General features: G+C 38.5%; 1 pseudogene; it reads left to right on the top strand.

Moving 5' to 3' along the window:
- The window catches only part of LOC116279086 (otoferlin-like), a 445,501-nt pseudogene that overhangs the window by 99,420 nt on the left and 333,392 nt on the right, over positions 1-12,689 (top strand).

The following is a 12,689-nucleotide window of genomic DNA, read 5'->3' as shown; positions in this document are numbered from 1 at the left end:
CTCTCCCAGCCCCTTACCTTCTTCCCTCTACCTCAGGGCTGTCCCCGCTTCTCCTTTACCTCAGTCCCACTCCTTGCGCCCCTCTCCTCATTTTGCAGCTTTTTAAAATTTATAATTTGTTTTTACATTCTAAATAAATAATCATTTTCTTAATAAGTTTGTATTTTAAAAAATTGTTTTACTTAAAGAGAACCCCCAGGTTGTGTAAGTTCCAGGCTTCACAAAGCCTGTGCTTAACCTCGGATCCCACCCACTCCCCAGTGTGTGGCAGTGATGTAGTGACCCCTGGTCTTTGCTCCAATCCAGTGTTAGTCTTACAATATGGCCATCTTATGTATCAAATACTATAGAGAAGAAAAGTAGATATTAATTATGATTTTTTTTGAAACCAGAAAACCTGGTACCTGTTGAAATTATCTGAATTACCTGTAAAGTTGCTAACAAATATTTTTATAAAAACATGTTTTTCACTATAAGTCTCTGTGGAGGGTGCCATCAAAGGCATATGTGAATTCTATTTTTCAGAGACCTTGACAGGAACAGAAAATATATGCAGTGTGGTCTGCTACCTGTACTGTCCCCCTCTATGTGGCTAGTGTGCTTGAATTTTGTGGGCCAGTAAGAATGTCAGTGGGGACTGGGTCACCCAGGACTGAGTAGGTGGGTGGTCACCTACTCATCTTTAAAAAGATGGGAAGGAGCTGGGGGCATAGAGAAGCTACACTTACCTCTCTGCTGCCTGCCTTCCTCCTCCCAGAGCTATGCTCCTGGCTGGGGTGAAGGGGCAGTGGGGCGCCTCCAAGAGCCCAATGAGTTCCTTTCATGAACACACAGAGGCTTGTCTAAGTCCAGTAGAAATCTGGTTCGGTGGCCTGACCATGACACTTATCTTCAGGGTCATAGCAGATGGTCGGGCACTGCTGGTGAGTCACCCCTCTCAGGTGGTTCCTGGCATTGAAGTGAGGCTCTGCAGAGCAAGAAGCGTGATCTGTCAGGTGATTTCATCAGGGCATCACCACTGTCTGAGTGCTGACTTCCCCAGAGGCCATCTAATGTGTGTGAAATGAGCCCTTGTCAAATTCCAGGAATATCACTGTCTCATTATGTGACCTTCGACAAGGTCACTTAAATTCTCAGAGCCTTGTTTCCTTGGTTAAAACGGAAAGTGGTTCCACAGAGTTGGCATGAAAATTTGAACTGTTAATGTATGGAAAGTGTTATGCAGATCTAGACAAATGAAATTATTTTATAACACTGTGGATATAGTATAAGACATGTAGATACTATTTATAGCCTCTACATTTGCAAGAGAACTTGAGATATTTACAACAGTGGAGGAGAAAGGAACAACTGAAAAAAAGTAGATGACATTCTAGTGTCATTTATTCACTCAACAAACACACACTGGTCACTATCCTGTGCAAGGTCTGTGAGGCACTGTGGGGCTTGACTTCAAAGAATTTACAATCTAGGAGGGAACACTGGATATATATACCAGCGATTCAGAAGGTAACATTTGCTGGGTGTAAAATGTGTGCATAAAGTAACCGCTATGGCAGTTCAAACCAGAATAATCCTGAGGAAAGTTTACTAAAGAGGGAAGGCGGTAGAGGCCGGTCCCAGCATGTGTTGAGTTCCTAGTGTGTGCACTACTCCAGGTGTCTGTACTCTCAGTGGGACTCCAGGCAGAGGAAACTGTCCCCACAGAGATAGGGAGACAGAGTCCATATATAAGATGTGGCAGGGAACAGGCTTCTCAGAAGGAAGCAGGCCCCAATTAAGATGATTTTTTGTTTTCACTTTTTAAAAAATTTTATTTTATCTTTTTATTTTTGGGGGAGTAATTAGGTTTATTAATTTATTTTAATGGAGGTACTGGGGATGAAACCCAGGACCTTGTGGTTGCTGAGCACACACAACCTACCGCTGAGCTACACCCTCCCCCTGCAACAAAGATAATTGATTTGAGTTTGAAGAGTTGTCCAGGTACAGCATGATGGACGGCTTCAAATGTAAGGTCAAGATTTGGTCTCTGCCTGGTGGATAATGCAGGTGATGCTTCCTATGGAAGCCCTTAAGAAGAATACAAGTCTTTTTTGAGCAAAATTTGTGTTCTCCTCACAAGGCTCACCAGTGAGCCAGTCTTACATGTTAGCTCTGAATGCAGGACAGATTGTGTAAGCAAGTTTCACGTGTGGTAACAATTCCAACTTTGTCCTGTGCTCATCTGGAAATTTCTTAAGGCAATGAAATGTGGCAGTTGAAGCTCTTGGTACCCGTTTTTTACTTACTGGTCCCAAAAGAGGAGTTTAAACAATTGCGAGTGACCCCTTGGCTAGGGGATTAGTTGTCTTAATCCTCCAAGTCACTAGAACTCAAACTTTACTATTTTGTCAGGGACCTAGTCAGGACAAAAGAAACCACAATTATTTAAAGAGACAATTTTTATATAGGGAATTGGAGATAGAGGTATTGGAGAACTGAAAAGGAACAAAGCCAACACAGAAAGAGTAACTGCAGGAAGCAGTTATCACCACTAGGCCTGGGGGCGGGTGGGCGTGTGGGGGGTTGGGAGGGGTGGGTGCACAGGGTAAAGGTCAGGTTGTTGGGAATTAGAAGCTTGGAGGAGGAATCCAGACCTCTGGATTGAGGAGGTTGCCCCAGGGGGGCTGGGACCCCAGGAACTCAGAGGAGAGCCTGGGGGAGTGGGGCCCCAGATTTCAGCAGGTGCTGTTGCTCTGACAGAGCTCCCTAGGGTTGCTTCTATGAGATGGGGACAAAGTGGAAACTGAAACCACGTGCTGCAGAAACAGCCGGAACTGCTGGGATGAAGAGCTGCAGCGGGGAGATGCCGACAGGAACAGCAAGCAAACCGGAAGGAGGGCAGCCTGTCTCCTTCCTCCTCATTTCCGTTCCCTCCCTAGTGCCCCTTATTGGTAAGAACATAACAGGGAGCAGGATGGCAAAGAAAAAACGTGGTCACGGAGAGCCAGCCTCAGCCTCATGATCCTGAGAGGTTATTAGTAATCAGCACTCATGTATCTGATTCACCAGGATAACTTACTTACATTTGAGAGTCTTGAGATCCATACCTGAAATTCTGATTCAGAAGAGTCAGAGTGTGGTCCAGAAGTCCTCATTTCTGGAAAGGAATCTTGAACAGTCTGATTCAGGGGATCTTCAAACCACACTTTCAGAAATGCTGCTCTAGGTTTTCTAAGCTAAATCCATGAATCAAGTTAGAACAAGAGATTGTAAAATGCTCCATCTTAGTAATTTGGTTTTCTGAGAAAATTATGCTCGTTAATTAATTTTGCTTCCTTAATTTTTTTTCCATTTTAAGAAATGCTAATATGAAGAATGCCTCCGTAGTATCTACAAAAACTACAATTGAAAGTTCTGTCCATTACGATGTTCAACATCTGTTTTTGGCATTCATGTAACTGAGCAGGACCCTGGGGGGTCTTCTAGGGTCAGACTCCTCCCCCATACCCTCTGCTGTAGCTCCTCTCTGATGCACCCATGTAATAGTATCTCATGTGTATTTCCTGAGTTTTTCAGATGCTTAAAACTGCCACCAAAGGGAAGAAATTAACTACTTGATGATCGAGAACATCTAGCCCCCAGACCTTCTAGCAGTAGGAGGTGATAGTGTTGACTGCCCTGTTTCCTCAACATCAGCCAGTCAGAGAATTGTGCACAAGCTGATTAGACACCCTGTGACCCCCTCCCTCACCTGGGCTTTAAATAGGCTTTGCTGAAACCTTTCATGGAGTACAGGGTTTTTCCTGAGTGTGAGCCATCCAGTCCTCCTTGCTTGGCCCTGCAATAAACATTTCTCTGCTCTGAACTTCAGTGTTTCAGTTTGTGTGGCCTCATGGTGCGGCAGGAACATGAACTTACTTTCGGTAACATTCATATATAATTCCTCCTATGATTTAATACTGGGAAAAGAAAATCTATCTTTTCACATGAATTTGTATACTTTCTCTTATCAGGAAAGAAAGAAAATTAACACCGTGAGTTTCTCTTTTGCTTTGGCTGCCTGGAAGCTCAGAGTCATTTAGTGCAATCTCTCTCAAGTTTTCTGATTAAATCACTTTTAACGTTTTGTAAAGTTATGAGTTATCTCACATCCTTTTTTTCTTGAAACAGGCTGGACGTAAATAAATGCATATAATAATTTAAATTATATATTATATTTTTCAAAATACTTTGATACAGTAACTTAAAGTTTCATACTGATTAACTCAAGATATAATGAAGGCCAAAGTTGATGTATTTTTATAGAAAATGCATCCACTGTAGCAGTTTTGAGATGATACTGGGCTTGAATGTGGAATCATTTTTCATACTAATGTACATTCTTATTATGTTTCCCTGGCTTCTGTGCACTTTATGAGTGAAATTAAAAGCCGATGGATAAAATTCTACCTTTTCTATAACTGCTTTATTTCTACTGTTTTTATAGTTCTATCTTGGAAACTTGAGAATGACAACAAAGCATATTTATGGGGGTGGGTGGGTATAGCTCAGTGGTACTTAGCATGCACAAGGTTCTGGGTTCAACCCCCAGTACCTCCATTAATAACTACCTACCTACCTACATTCCTATCTACCTAATTACTGCCCTCCCAATTATTATGCCAGGAGTAGTTGATGAACTGAATATTCAGACACAGAATGCTCTAGGCAGGTAAGATGTCTTGGCCCTGTTTTGAGAAGCTCATTGCAGGCTGATACGGGATTTCATTTATAAACATCACATCGTATACAATACCTAAGAAAGCACATATAAACACTGAAATATAGTAAACACTGTGGGCCCTCAATTTATGGTTGTTTTCTGATAATTTTTTATCTTATATGGGAGATCATATCTCTACCTCTTTGTCCGAATGTGGTAATTTAAGCAGATGCACTGAATCTTCCACTGTAGCAAATAGTATCATGGTATCACCTCTACTGTCCAAGGAATAGAAATTCTGAGTAAATATACAAGCAAATGTTTGTTTTCTGGCCATCACTCTACTTCACACTATATTATTATTGTGTTCTTTGGACTAATACAAATAATATAATTAGGGGGAACACTCAACTTATAGAGCCCTCAAGACAGCATGGTATTGGTACCAAAACAGAAATATGGACCAATGGAACAGAATAGAGAGCCCAGAAATGAACCCACAAACCTTTGGTCAACTCATCTTCAACAAAGGAGGCAAGAATATACAATGGAATAAAGACAGTCTCTTCAGCAAATGGTGTTGGGAAAACTGGACAGCAGCATGTAAAACAATGAAGCTAGAACACACCCTTACACCATATACAAAAATGAACTCAAAATGGATTAAAGACTTAAACATAAGACAAGATACAATAAACCTCCTAGAGGAAAACATAGGCAAAACATTATCTGACATACATTTCAAAAATTTTCTCCTAGAAGAAATAAAAGCAAGAATAAACAAATGGGACCTAATGAAACTTACAAGCTTCTGCAGAGCAAAGGAAACCAGAAATAAAACAAGAAGAAAACCTACGGAATGGGAGAAAAGTTTTGCAAGTGAAACCGACAAAGGCTTGATCTCCAAAATATATAAGCAGCTCATACGACTCAATAAGAGAAAAATAAACAACCCAATCCAAAAATGGGCAGAAGACCTAAACAAGCAATTCTCCAAGAAAGACATACAAATGATCAAAAAGCACATGAAAAAATGCTCAATATCACTAATTATCAGAGAAATGCAAATCAAAACTACAATGAGGTATCACCTCACACCAGTCAGAATGGCCGTCATTCAAAAATCCAAAAATGACAAATGCTGGAGAGGCTGTGGAGAAAGGGGAACCCTCCTACACTGCTGGTGGGAATGCAGTTTGGTGCAGCCACTATGGAAAACAGTGTGGAGATTCCTCAAAAGACTAGGAATAGACTTACCATATGACCCAGGAATCCCACTCCTGGGCTTGTACCCAGAAGGAAATCTACTTCAGGATGACACCTGCACCCCAATGTTCATAGCAGCACTATTTACAATAGCCAAAACATGGAAACAGCCTAAATGTCCATCAACAGGTGACTGGATAAAGAAGAGGTGGTATATTTATACAATGGAATACTACTCAGCCATAAAAACCGACAACATAATGCCATTTGCAGCAACATGGATGCTCCTGGAGAATGTCATTCTAAGTGAAGTAAGCCAGAAAGAGAAAGAAAAATACCATATGAGATCGCTCATATGTGGAATCTAAAAAACAAAAACAAACAAACAAACAAAAACAAAGCATAAATATAGGACAGAAATAGACTCATGGACAGAGAATACAGACTTGTGGTTACCGGGGGGGGGTGTAGAAGGTGGGAAGGGATAGACTGGGATTTCAAAATTGTAGAACAGATAAACAAGATTACACTGTATAGCACAGGGAAATATACACAAAATGTTATGATAAATCACAGAGAAAAAAATGTGACAATGAGTGTGTATATGTCCATGAATGACTGAAAAATTGTGCTGAACACTGGAATTTGACACAACACTGTAAAATGATTATGAATCAATAAAAAATGTAAAAAAAAAACAACTTACAGAGCCCTTTTCTAGTTTAAAGAGAAAGTGCTTCCCACTGTTCTCTTTGCTTATCTAAAGCTTATCAAGAAGGGGAGGGTATAGCTCAGCTGGTAGAGCATGTGCTTAGCATGCAAAAGGTCCTGGGTTCAATTTCCAGAAATACCCACTCCCCGCCAAAAAAAAAAGAACAACAACAACAAAAGCTTAAAATAAAATAAAGCTTATCATGGAAAGAGTCTTGGTGAGAGTGACAAAGAACACTGACATTTGACAGCACTTCGGCCTGTTGTTCCATTTGAGTTGTAACCAGAGTCTCCTAATAAGAATCATCTGATCGAAGAACTAGTTTTTGTTGTTCATCATCTTTATTGTCACTGGAATTCTTTTACACAAGGTGCAGAGCTAGCAAGACTAAGCCTAGGAGACAGGGCTCATGGTTAAAGCCAAGGAACAGATGTAATATGGAGTCAGATTATTCTTTTCTGTTACAATCCAAAGCAGGAAACGTCATCTGAGGGAGCCTGTGGGAAAGAGCACTAGAGAGGGAGTCAGATGACAGTTCCAGTCTGGGCTCTGCCACTAACTAACAAATCAGGACCCTTTGGCTACCTCAATTATTCCATCTAAATAACCAGAGGATTGGATGAATAATTTTATTGTAAGATTCCCACTAGTCTAACTGTCTGTCCCTAAGTGATCCATAAAATACCCATGTAAGTAAATTTTAGAGTTATGTTTGTTGAAAACTAGCTTGTAGTTTATTCAGAATCCATTCTGCATACAGATATTGAAAAAAGCAACAAAGGGCTTGGTAGAGCCAGAAAATGGATGGACATCATTTAAACTGTTAATGAGTCACTGCAGGGGAGGCAGTGAGGGGGTCGGCACGTGTGTTTATTTTGCAGTTTATATAGGTTAAGGGGCAGTTTCTGAAATATATGCAATTTGTTTCCGAACTGTACTTCTTCGGGAAAGAAAGAATTTTGATGATTAATGTCAATACTTGTAAATCTTAGTTATGGCATTTAGCCATCTGTCATTTACCCATTTTGCAGGTGTTGTTTATATCTTCTGTTTTTTATGTAATTAGCTACTTTTTTGCATCTCTATACAGAAGGGTGGCTGCCTCTTCCTGATTCTGCGTGAGATTCTGAAAGAATTAGACTGAGGGAAAAAAACTGAGTTGAGAGCTGATTAAAAAAATAACGATTTATTTTATGTTAGGGTATGACAAGCCAGATGTTATTTTCTGCATGATAATTGAAAATTATTTGTTATTTTTTCTTTTCTTACTCAGTTTAAAATCTGATTACCCATTAGCACATGCCCTGTGGCACATGGTCTAATTAAGAGGTGTCTTAATCACCTGTTTACAAAAGAAAAGCAAAAAATAGTAACCATTGTCACCCTGACCATGGTACCGTAAACACAGATCACAAGTTTGACTTGTGCTAAATCCTTTTTCAGATGTCTACTTTCATTTTTTGTGTTTTACAATTTTTCCTAGTTCTTAACAATATTAATTGATAAATCTCCTACAGACCAAGACCAACTCATTCCAACATTTAAAAATCAGAACTACATAAACATCTAATGAGAAAATATTCCCAGTTGTAGAATCAAGGAAGGCTGAAGATACAAAGAGATGCCCACAGACGAGGAGAGAAAATTATCAACGCAATATTAGAGTATAATGATGTAAGAGCGCCAGTGGTTAATTTTTTAATTGATAGCTTTATGCTTACTTGCAAATTTGTCTGTAGTTTTAAAATATGTTGAATCCAGATATAACGGTTCCTCAGCAGATGACAGGTGATGTAATAGGGGAGAACAAATCTGATTGCATATGGGATCTTTTTTTTGTTTGTTTTTACTTTTACCTTTGTATTCTGTTGCTTTTGCTACAAGTTAAGAATGTTGCCTCCTGAAATATACAGGCTAGCTCGTTCTCAAGGCTTTGACCTTTAAAGGTATAACACTTTTCCATTCATGTAGAGATAGAAAGTTGCAGAGCAGAGAGTAACATTGGTCTTATTGTAGGTTTACAGGAACACCATGGCCTGATCTACATTGACAGCTGCAAGAACAAAGAAGTCTGACACCAAGAAGTTTACAAAGACCAACCACCCCCCACCCTTTTAGTATAAAAAATGCCTGAATCCTACCTTGGGTAAGATGGTTCTTTGAGACACTAGTTCACCAACTTCATCTGGTGGCTTTCTGAATAAAGTCACTATTCCTTGCCGCAACAGCGCATCTCTGGATTTATTGGCCTGTCGTTCAGTGAGTAGAATGAGCTTGGACTTGGTAACAATGATGACATTTTAAATCACCCTACAGGTTTATACAGTTACAGGGTAGAAATGATTGCCTGCTGAATTTTAATGTGTTGAATGTTATTTCAAGTCCATTTGTCAAAGTGAAGTATAGTAGCAAATGTCTTTAACCTGAACAGGAGGAACCTTAATAGCACACTGATGATTGAGTTTCAGGGACTAACAATCTATTTATACAGTACCTTCTAATTTTCTTAATTGTTTATTTGCAAGTGTGAAAGTTGGAAGTTAACTGTAGTTGTAACATTGAGTTAGAACTCTCACACATGAATTACTTAATAGATTACCTGAGTTTTAGTAGACTGACCTGTATCTCATTTTCATAGCCTACTTTCTAACTGAATCACATAATGAACAGTAATTGAGTCACAAAGCAGGAAACAAGTTTGTGCCAAGTATATGGGACACACTTGGCACAGGCAGTGTCTTCACTGTGTTAGTGGAAAGTCAGTTCTGGTAAATCAATCTGTCTATCATGCGTATTTCCCTCACTTGGTAAGACAAGTACGTGTCTACGTCCCTTACCTGCAATTATGAAATCCAAAAAACTGAGGAAAGAGGAAGTACTTTAGAAATTCAAAATCTGACCTGGCCTGAACTCATCCAGTAAAGAAAGCTACTGAACTGATGTATGACTTTTATAGTCTTCCATTTAGTGTTACTTTTCATAGGCTTCACAGAAATATGAATGTGTTTGAAAATGGGATGCTATCCAGATCCTAGAGGAAGTGTGTCACAACGTATATGTGCCCTATTTTCTTTCTAAATCTGAAAGATTCTGAATTCCAAAACATTTCAGTCCTCAAGAGTATGTTTTCTTTGAGCTGAGAATTTCTCAATGTTGAGTCCCTCTTTTATCTTTTATGCAACTTCCCAGGTACATTCATGACTATTATGTTACAATTGCAAGTAATAAAGGCAAAGACCTGCTTTTATGCTCTCTGTTGTCAGCACACACTGGAGGCTGGAGGGCTTGCTGGAAAGAGCCCTAGCTACAGAGGTAGATCTGGAATCAAATCCTGGTTCAGCTGCTCACAAACTGTGTGAGCTTGGTCAAGTTACTTAACATCTCTGAACATTACATTTGTCTGCTTGTAAAGTTTTAATGCTGATACCTATATCCCTTTATTTTTTGTCTCAGTCTCAAAGATGTATGAATCCTGATGACGTTAATATGGTCTTTATCTTTAACACAGTTAGATTCCATTGCTAGCTCTTTCATTGCAATGGGGATGCCTAAAACACTAACTTTATACTTAGCAATTATAAAATTTATTCTTGCCTTTTCTCTCAGGGTCTCAAGATACCTAGGCAGTAAGTTAAGGTACAAGTAACTGGAAAAGTAAATAAAACCAACCAAATTGGTATTGCTCTTATTAGGGAAGGTAAAATAGCAGTCTAAATAGTGCTCTGGCAGCAGGGGTGTTACAGAAATGAGGTGAAAATCATGTCAATGGGTTCATTAAAAAACTGTTGGGTTGCATCAATAGGAATCTTTTTATGACATTATTTTGGACATAGTCTGTCATTGGGGGAGGAGGGAGGCTGCTCCTGAATTTTTAAATTCTCCACCAGTATCTATCATACATATTGTATAATTTCAAATGATTCTTGATAATTTCTGATGCAGAAATCATAGGTATATATATTTTTTATTCATTATATATATATGTATATTTACACTAATAGTCCTTGTTTTGCACATTTAGAATTTGTTTCTCTTTCTAAAATTGCTTCTTTTGTGCATAATGATAAGATTAACATCAAGACATCCATCACTCAGAGCGTTTTGCTTTACCAGATACCACATATTCGTACTTTATTTTCCATTTAAAATTTTTCACTGAAAAAAAAAATTCAGTGTCTTTCAGACTGAGAAGTTTAGGCAATACTTTCTGTAGGAAAATTATGTGGTTACTATTGGGATTAGGGGCTATCCCAGGTCTATTTGACTTCCTTTCTATTGCAGGTAATTTATTCTAATAATACTAAAAGTTGCATCCCAGAAGAGAATTTATCCTTTGGTAGGTTTATAATTCCTTGCTATTAGGTGGAAAGGTAAGCTTTTCTAGATATGTTTTTATTCTGCTGAGTATTTAGCCCATAATATTGTCTGAATAATAATAATAATAATAATAATAATAATAATAATAATCGGTATCAATTGTTGTGCACTCACTATACAGCTTGCACACTATCTCATTTAATTCTCAAGACATTTCTTTGTGGTAGTATTATCAATTAAGATTAAGGTTGACAGAGAGAGAATAAATACTCTCGAGTAATGGCTTAAGTCAGATGTTTTATTTCTCTTTCCTGTTCAGGTACAGGCAGACCTCATTTTAGTGCACTTCACTTTACTGTGCTTTGCAAATACTGTGTTTTTTCCAAACTGCAGTTTCGTGGCAACCTTGCATCAAGCAAGTCTGTTGATGTCATTTTTTTTCCAACAGCATTTGCTCACTTTGTGTCTCTGTGTAACATTCTGGTAATTCTTGCAATAGTTCAAACTATTTCATCATGATTATGCCTGTTATGGTGATCTGTGATCAGAGATCTTTGATATTACTACTGTGACTCTTTGAAGGCTCAGATGATGGTTAGCATGTTTTAGCAATAAAGCACGTTTTAATTAAGATATATTGTTTCTTTAGACATAAAGCACACTTAATAGACTACAGTATAGTGTAAATATAACTTTTATATGCATTGAGAAACAAATGAAAAATTTGTATGACTTCTTTATTGTGATATTTGCTTTATTGTGGTGTTCTGGAACAGGGCCTAAGATGTCTCCAAGGTACATCTGTAGTTCAGAAGCAGTCAGTCCAGGGATAATATGACAATGGTGGCAGGGACTCAATCTCTTCCTGTCTTACACTTCTGGCATTCCATTTCCAAGGTTACCTCATGGACAAACGTGGTTGTTAGAGCTCTTGCCTTATGTCCATAGTCCAACTGTAGGAAGAAGGAAGGGTGAGGAGGTCACGCTCCCTTTCTTTAAGAACACTTTACAGAAATAACACATACCATTTCCACATATATCCCCAAACTTAGACAGATGACCACACCTAATTATAAAAGAGAATATTTTTCAGTCATTTGTTTAACTATCTAAAAATTAAGATTCTATTGCCAAGAAAGGAGGAGAGAATGGTTATTAAGAGATGGCCAGCAGACTCTGCTGCACTTGAACGATTATCATCAATCTTACAAGTGGAGAAGTTGAGTCATAGAGAAGTTAAATTGACTTACTAAGATCTTGTAAGTTGTACAGCCAAGGTTCAAGTCCAGATCTACCAAACTTCAGAGCCCTTAAGTACTACTTTGAAGTGTTTCTAACTTAAAACAGTTATTTGACTTTATTCTGTCTCTTCAACTAAGTTAGTATGGAGAAAACCTTTCTGACTCAGTCGCTAGGTCAGTCTGTTGAAACAATGGAATCCTTTATTCCACCAAGCGTTCTGGCAAAGGACAGAGCACTGGTATCAACCTGTGCGGTGACGCCTTTACTTCTGCTGACCTTATAGGTAGGTAGATTCACAGAATTTAGTGACAGGTTTAGAAAATTGCTTGGCTGACAGATTAAAGTCATTTTTAGTATTCTGCTTGTTTGGGGTTGCAACAAGTTTAAACTTCATGAAAATATGCTTTGCTATCTTATTGATAGTTTAGATTTTAAGTGAGGTGTTCAATAACAAGGGCCAATAAAAAGGATTTACTATAGGAAAATGTTAACAGTATTATGATTATTTTTTTCTTAAAAGATACA

The sequence above is a fragment of the Vicugna pacos genome, chromosome 8 (genome assembly GCF_048564905.1).
Source record: "Vicugna pacos chromosome 8, VicPac4, whole genome shotgun sequence".
NCBI lineage: Eukaryota > Metazoa > Chordata > Mammalia > Artiodactyla > Camelidae > Vicugna > Vicugna pacos.
The sequence above is the reverse complement of the archived record's forward strand: the minus strand, read 5'-3'. Positions and strand labels throughout refer to the sequence as shown.